Here is a 7500-nt window from a genome sequence, read left to right on the forward strand (position 1 = left end):
CCCCCCCCCCCCCCCCCCCCCCCCCCCCCCCCCCCCCCCCCCCCCCCCCCCCCCCCCCCCCCCCCCCCCCCCCCCCCCCCCCCCCCCCCCCCCCCCCCCCCCCCCCCCCCCCCCCCCCCCTCCCATCGGAGGAGTAACGGCCCAGACACCAGATCCACTACAGCCAGGGGGATCGGAGGATTGAAACGTAACCACAAACCCCCCGCCCACAGGGCCAGAGTGGTCTGAAAGCACGCGGCTAATGCAGAGCCGACGTCTGCCCCCCTCCCACCCCCCCTCCCCGCAGAGTGGGACACACAGGTACTCACCAGGCTGCTACAATATTTATCCTGCCGCAGCACGTCGTCCCAGCGGGGGGGGGGGGGGGGGGGGGGGAACAGGCAGGAGTCCCTGGCACACAGAGGGCCCCGGCACACGTTTGTGTGCACGCACATGCACGCACACACAGGGACAAACATTCACACACACACACACACACACACACACACACACACACAGGGACAAACATTCACACACACACACACACACACACACACACACAAAAAAGACTGACAAACATTCACAAACACACACAAAGGGACAAACATGCCCACAAACACACACACACACACACACACACACACACACACACACAGGAGCAAACATGCACAAATGCATACACAAGCACGTGCACACACACACACACACACACACACACACAGGGACAAGCATCCACACAAATCCCGAAGCCATGGAGGGAGAGAAACCAGGCGTGGAGGATGAGGCGTGCGTTAACAGCCCATTAAAAGAGGAATAAAAACGCTGCCTGGTGCTACATCGATATGATTACGCTATCAATAAAGTTATATAACAGTTATTTTCAGTATCTTAAAAAGCTGCACTATTGCAAAGTCTGACAATCTTCTGACTATTGTGACGGAATGAAATGATGGGGAATAAATGGAATGCCATCTCAGCGCTGTGTCTCGTACTAAGCATCACATCCCCAGATCCGTTTCTCGTTTGTGGCCGGTCCAACGCCGCGATCTCGACAGCCACTTTGCAAACCCCTTCCCTAATCTCCCACCTGTCCTCTCAGACGGTAACATGATAGGGGGCCAGCACACACTATTTGTGTAGCCCTCGACACGCAACGTGCCGGTCTGACCCACGGGTTAACCCTGAGCCCAGCATGTGGGTTACGCCACAACACCGAGTTAATTCTGCAGCTACAAGGGGAGACATGACCCCGATTCAGAAGACGACAGTTCTGCAGTCACGGTTACCGCACACGCTGCATCTGTATGCTACACCAGGCTCCGTAAGGCAGCCGTGTGTGTGTGTGTGTGTGTGTGTGTGTGTGTGTGTGTGTGTTCGTGTTCTCAACAATGGCGTATGACTTGGTATTATGAACAGCGTCACTTAGCATGCAGGGTGTGTGTGTGACTGTGTGTGTGTCTGTGTCTCTGTCAGTGCGTTCGTACGTGTGCGTGTGTGTGTCTCTCTGTGCGTGCGTGTGTGTAGGTGTAGCATTCAGGGCGCGTGTGTGTCTGTGTACATGTGTCTGTGTTCATGTGTGTGTGTGTTCATGTGTGTCTGTGTGTCTCTCTGTGTGTTTGTGTGTGTGTGTGTTCATGTGTGTCTCTCTCTCTGTGTGTGTGTGTGTGTGTGTGTGTGTGTGTGTGTGTGTGTGTGTGTGTGTGTGTGTGTGTGTGTGTGTGTGTCTCTCTCTCTGAGTGTGCGTGAGGGGGCTCAGCAGCCACACTGTTTGTTTCACAGGTCATTAACTTTATGCCGCAGTCCTTAATGTTCATTATGCGGCGGCTTGCCGCCCGACGGGGGTCCCCGTCCGGCGCTCAGCGCATTCTAATCCTGAGGGGCGGGGCTCCCCTCCGCTGGGGGCGGGGCTCCCCTCCGCTGGGGGCGGGGCTCCCCTCCGCTGGGGGCGGGGCTCTCCAATGCTAGGGGCGGGGCTCCCCGCTGGGGACAGACGACACTACGACGGCCAGCGAGGTGTTCCTGTTACACCCAGAGGGGCCGTGCAAGTCTGAAGGGGTGTGTGTGTGTGTGTGTGTGTGTGTGTGTGTGTGTGTGTGTGTGTGTGTGTGTGTGTGTGTGTGTGTGTGTGTGTGTGTGTGTGTGTGTGTGTGTGTGTGTGTCTTAGCAAACCCTCATTGTGTTATCTTAATGCGATCAATGTTATTCTTCTCAGGTCACGGGCTACTGTAGCCCAACACAAAAAACACAGAGCCTTCAATTAAAGGAAAGAAACTGCGAGAATAATGCCTAGAAACACAGAGCAAACATTCAGTTTCATCCAATTAATCCAGTTTGGACGGATGAGCGTTGATAAGAACACTAAGCCCTCCCTTTGATCAGAAAACAGAGAAAGTTAACTTCCTGGCTGCTAAGTTAACAGACTTCCACAGTTTCCGATGGGGGATTGATAAACCTGTCCTTGAGGGTCCCACATCCCGTTCCTGAGACGATTCATTAACCCAATTAACACATTAAAACAAACCTCATTCAATTCTACATGAATGGCTGCAAGGGACCGAAAGCAACGTCAGGCGTCCTTCTGAACACAGACCAACTGGTATTATCCCATGTTGTGACAACTTAAAGCGTCTCTGGAGGCGACCCTGACAACCTTTCTCCCACAGACCCCGGCGCGGACGTCGCAGAGGGGCCAACGCTCGGAGACACGGCCCCAGTGAACCGTCACGCCGCCCGGCTCTCTGATGAGAGGTGACGGCGCCAACCGCCGCCCCGGCCTATCTCCCCCCCCCCCCCCCGAGTCAGACCTGGGGGTCAGAGGTCACCGCACAATCAGTGACACGGACAGGTAGCGGACGACCGCGCTGAGCCCTGGGTGGGCGGGGGGGGGGCGCGATCGACCGAACACAATCCCCCCCCCCATAGCCTCTCAGCTACCTCCCAGAACTACTCCATACTATGTGAACACCTCCCCTCTTCCCTCTATTCTCGAGCAGCTCCTTTGAAGCGAGTAACAACAGCGGGATTAGCTGAGAGGGGGCGGGGCTAGAGGAGGAGGGGGCGGGGCTGGATGAAGAGGGGCGGAGCTGGAGGAAGAGGGGCGGAGCTGGGTAAGGAGGGCCGGGTTTGATGTTCTCGAAAATTCAACTAAACGTGATGAAAAAGGGTAAAAAACACTGGAATGAGCAACAGTGAGAGATTGTGAGGAAAGGGACGAGAGAAGCAGGGGTGAACTCCTATATAGGTAGCACAAAGCATAGTTGGTTGTGTATCAAAGAGCCACCTCGAACCTCCAAGAGAGCACAGTGTCGTGGGTTCAAGCCCCAGACACTCCTGTCCTTCAGAGTGCGACCTTGTCCTGCTCGCGGCCTCTCACTCCTGGATGTGGACCTCTGTGATCTTATTGTCAGTGGTATCGCTGTCTGAAAGGGAGGGAGATGTATCCACTGCGCTTCGATTCAAGGTAATTCTTCTGACGTCAACGATAGAGGATGAGCCCGGTGCATCTTTGTAAAAGGAGACGGTCGTCTGTGGGCTGCGAGGTAGCAGAGGAAAAGCTCCCATTTCTGTTCCTGTTTGTTCGTGGACACACGCGGGCAATGGTGCGCACGCACAAGCAGGAGTGCGAGTACAGGTGTGTTTGTGCGTTAACACCGTAACCGCTGTGACACAGTGAACTGACCCAGAGGGAAAAGAGGGCGTCTGTGTGTCTATGTGTGTCTGTGTTTGTGAGTGTCTGTGGAGCATGACAAGTCAGCTGTCACCCTGCACTCCCATAAAAAAAAAAACTACCAGAGTCAAACTTCCGTCTTCAGTGGCTGCACTTTATATATATATATAAATATTTTTCTTCTGTCTCAGTCAGCATTTTTCCACTCAGTACGCGTTTGCTCGGGGAGATGGTGTGTGTGTGTGTGTGTGTGTGTGTGTGTGTGTGTGTGTGTGTGTGTGTGTGTGTGTGTGTGTGTGTGTGTGTGTGTGTGTGTGTGTGTGTGTGTGTGTGTGTGTGTGTGTGCATGCCTGCGTCGAGAGAGGAGGCAGGCTACATGAACGATGCGCCAAAGAGCCACAAAGGAGAGGAGTGAGAGGGGGGAGGGGAGGAGCTCTATTAAACGGTCGCTCTCTCTCAGACGTACTGGGGGCTCACCTTGGGCTGGGGGTTGAGGGGTGGGGGTCGGGGACGTGAGGCCGGAGGGGTGAAGTGGGGTCCGGGATGTGAATGGGGGTCTTAGAGCGGGAATCCAGGGGGAGAGGGAGGAATTATGTGGCGGAAGGTGGGGCCCAGCAGGAGCCCGCTTTGCAGAGGGTGTACCATGTGTGCTTATAGTTTTAGGGATGGCAAAAGGCAGTTTTGCCATCCCTAATACATGGAATACATGGAAGTTGCATTGTGCACGTGATTTTGAGGGGACTACATTGTGTGTGTTTGTGTGTGAGTGTGTGTGTGTGTGTCTGTCTGTGTCTGTGTGTGTGTACCTGCAGCCAGTCGTTCAGCAGTAAGCAGTCAGTGAACCATGCACGCTGAGAGACCAGGGGGGCTGACAAGAGTTTAAATCGAAACCCGTACCCCTGTTCTGACTTGACTGCCCTCCAAACACACACACACACAACACACACACACACCAATGTAGTCCCATTGTAGGCAAAACAGAAGTAAAAGAATAAAAAGGAAAGATCCCTTTGGTTTGTGGTTTATCCTGAACTAACCTTTCCAAGTGTAAGGGAATAATTCACTGCATGATGATCTAGAATGTCTAGCTGGGGATTGATGGCTAAGGCAAGGAGTCTGCGAGACGCTACTTTATCAACGCACCAATCCTAGCACTGAAAAAGTGTGTGTGCGTATGTGTGTGTATCTCTGTGTGAGTCTGTGTGTGTGTGTGTGTGTGTGTGTGTGTGTGTGTGTGTGTGTGTGTGTGTGTGTGTGTGTGTGTGTGTGTGTGTGTGTGTGTGTGTGTGTGTGTGTGTGTGTGTGTGATTGGCAATGGGCCAACGCATGCTCGCAACAACGGACTAAAGGTGACGTAGGAAAGAGTTGGTTTTGGCCGACGAAGTGGTGGACGCAAATATCAGACTTCTCGGACACGGAATCACAAATCTTTGCTTTTTGTTGAAACAAGATCCAACGCGGCTTGGCAAAAACCTAAAAGAACTGGCGTTTCACAGCCGCGTTGTTGGGATTATAACTGCTTACTTATCTGAGGAGGGCACCGCCTTGCTCCCCGCTTCACTCCACTTCACTGCCTGGGAGTGAAAGGGTTTTTGTAGGTGCTGTTGGGTGCGTATTGTATTGTTTGGAAACACTTGAGCGTTATTATAAGATAGAGAGGCCAACCCACTATTGTACCCTGACAAAAGAACGCACACCAGGAAGACACACACACACACACACACACACACACACACACACACACACACAGACACAGACACAGACACAGACACACACACACACACACACACACACACACACACACACACACACACAGGGGTAGTGATATCAGGCTGGGTGACCTTTAGGAATGAAAAATGAATACATGAATAAAGCTTCATTTGTGTAAATGACAAATCTGCATTCATAACCGCTGGCCCCCCTAAGGAGAGTTTCAGGGAGTGAAATGAACACAGTCCAATTGAATCGATTTCTGTGAAGGAATAAGGTTAACTTCCATACAGGACGCCAACGTGTGTGTGTGCGCGAGTGCGTGTGTGTGTGTGTGTGCGTGTCAGATGGTTTGACCAAAAAAAAATTGCTAAATCCTTGAACGCAAACTGTGACCTGTATCCATGGAGACAATGGCAGAAGGCAGTGCAATGCCGCAACATGACCGTAGATTGAGAACTGATTATTTGCAAAATAATAAAATAATAAATATAATCAAGGAACATTGGGGTAGCTTAATGTTTTCAGGATTTCAGAAAACCCTGAACGATAGGATGTTACGGGCTAGACAATGATTGGAAATCTGAGCAATCCTATTGGTACCAGCATCCACCTCTCTCCTGCTATGATTGGCCTATGAGTTAAGAAGGTAGAGTTAAGGTCGAAGTCATGGCTCACATTCGCCACACTTCCTCATCAATACTGAAATAAAAAGCTCTGACGGCAATACTGTTACAACGCAATCATATGCCAACGTTGGATATCGCTTCCAATTCCCCTTTTATCAACCAATTCAATCTAGGACACAAACATATTGTGGACTATAGATGCGGCTTTGGGCTGAGGTCACGACCCGTATTCAGATAACAGGTAATTCCAGAGATAAGAGAGAGGCAATAAGAGAGGGGAGAAGAGTGAGAGGGAGAAGAAGAGAGAAAGTAAGGGAGGGAGGGAGGGAGGGAGGGAGGGAGGGAGGGAGGGAGAGAGAGAGAGAGAAGGAAAGGAAGAAGAAGAGAGCAAGAAAAAGAGAGAAGCGGAGAACAAAGGGAAGCCGAGAGCGAGCAAGCGCCCGAGAAAACCATTATTTTCCTCTGCTCAGAATCAGTCAGCACAGCTTATCAGAGTTGTGTGTGTGTGTGTGTGTGTGTGCGTGCGTGTGCATGTGCGTGTCTGTGGTCGGAATGCCTCGCGAGGTATCTGGGTTCCCTCTCCCCGTCCTCCTGCATCAGTGTTGCTGCACGTACGCATGTGGGCCTGAACCCTACAGAGAAGAGAGACCTTAAAGTATGTGCTCTGTGCTCCGTCTGTCATTAAAGAGACCCCCCCTCACCCCCCCCCCCCTCACCTTCCCCCCATTCCAAAACCTTTTCGCAGAAAACTTTTCAAACCAACCTCCCTAGGCCGTGAACACAGAAGCACAGTTTCGAGAAAGGATTCCCACCAAAACAACAACAACAACAACAACAACAACAACAATAACGACCTCCATATTGATTTCCCAAGAATTCAGGAGTTTAATATTGATCCGATATCGGCTTCCTCACATGGGAGGCTTTTTTCCTAGTTTCTGGGAAAGGCGGCGGGATTGACAGGACAAAGGAACGGAGGGTGAGGTCATGTGTGACGATGGGTTCCGCGTGCGTCCGCTACATGTGCCCTACACGACATGAGTCGTGTAGGGCGCATGTAGCGTGTACGAGGGGGAGGTCGACATGGCCACTTTGCATAACGAGATTCATCGTCAGCGCCCGTGGCGTGAGAGCACTCTATGGACCTATTGTTGTTCCCGGGATTTTAATTAGGAGCCGGCCGGCCGCTGCAGTCACGTCCGTAACTCCGATTCTGTGACGTGAGGAAGAGCGTGACAGCCTGAGCTGTTGGTGTGCGACCCGTTCGCTCAGACAGGTTCATTAATAACGCCTCCTTTCTGAGCTCCGCCAACACAATTAACGCTGCCAGTTTTTCCCACCTAATTAATAAGGTTGTCGTAGAGGTAGGCACAATTTCCAACCGCAGCCGCCGCAGCATTCACATTAATCAAGTTTTAATTATTGATTTAATTGTGTTTTTCTGCGACTGAACAAAGGAGACTATCTTAGACACTGGCGCACGCCTGGGCCGACTTCATATCAAGAGACAGGGTT

Source organism: Gadus morhua, chromosome 14, assembly GCF_902167405.1.
Source record: "Gadus morhua chromosome 14, gadMor3.0, whole genome shotgun sequence".
In the NCBI taxonomy this organism is placed as follows: domain Eukaryota; kingdom Metazoa; phylum Chordata; class Actinopteri; order Gadiformes; family Gadidae; genus Gadus; species Gadus morhua.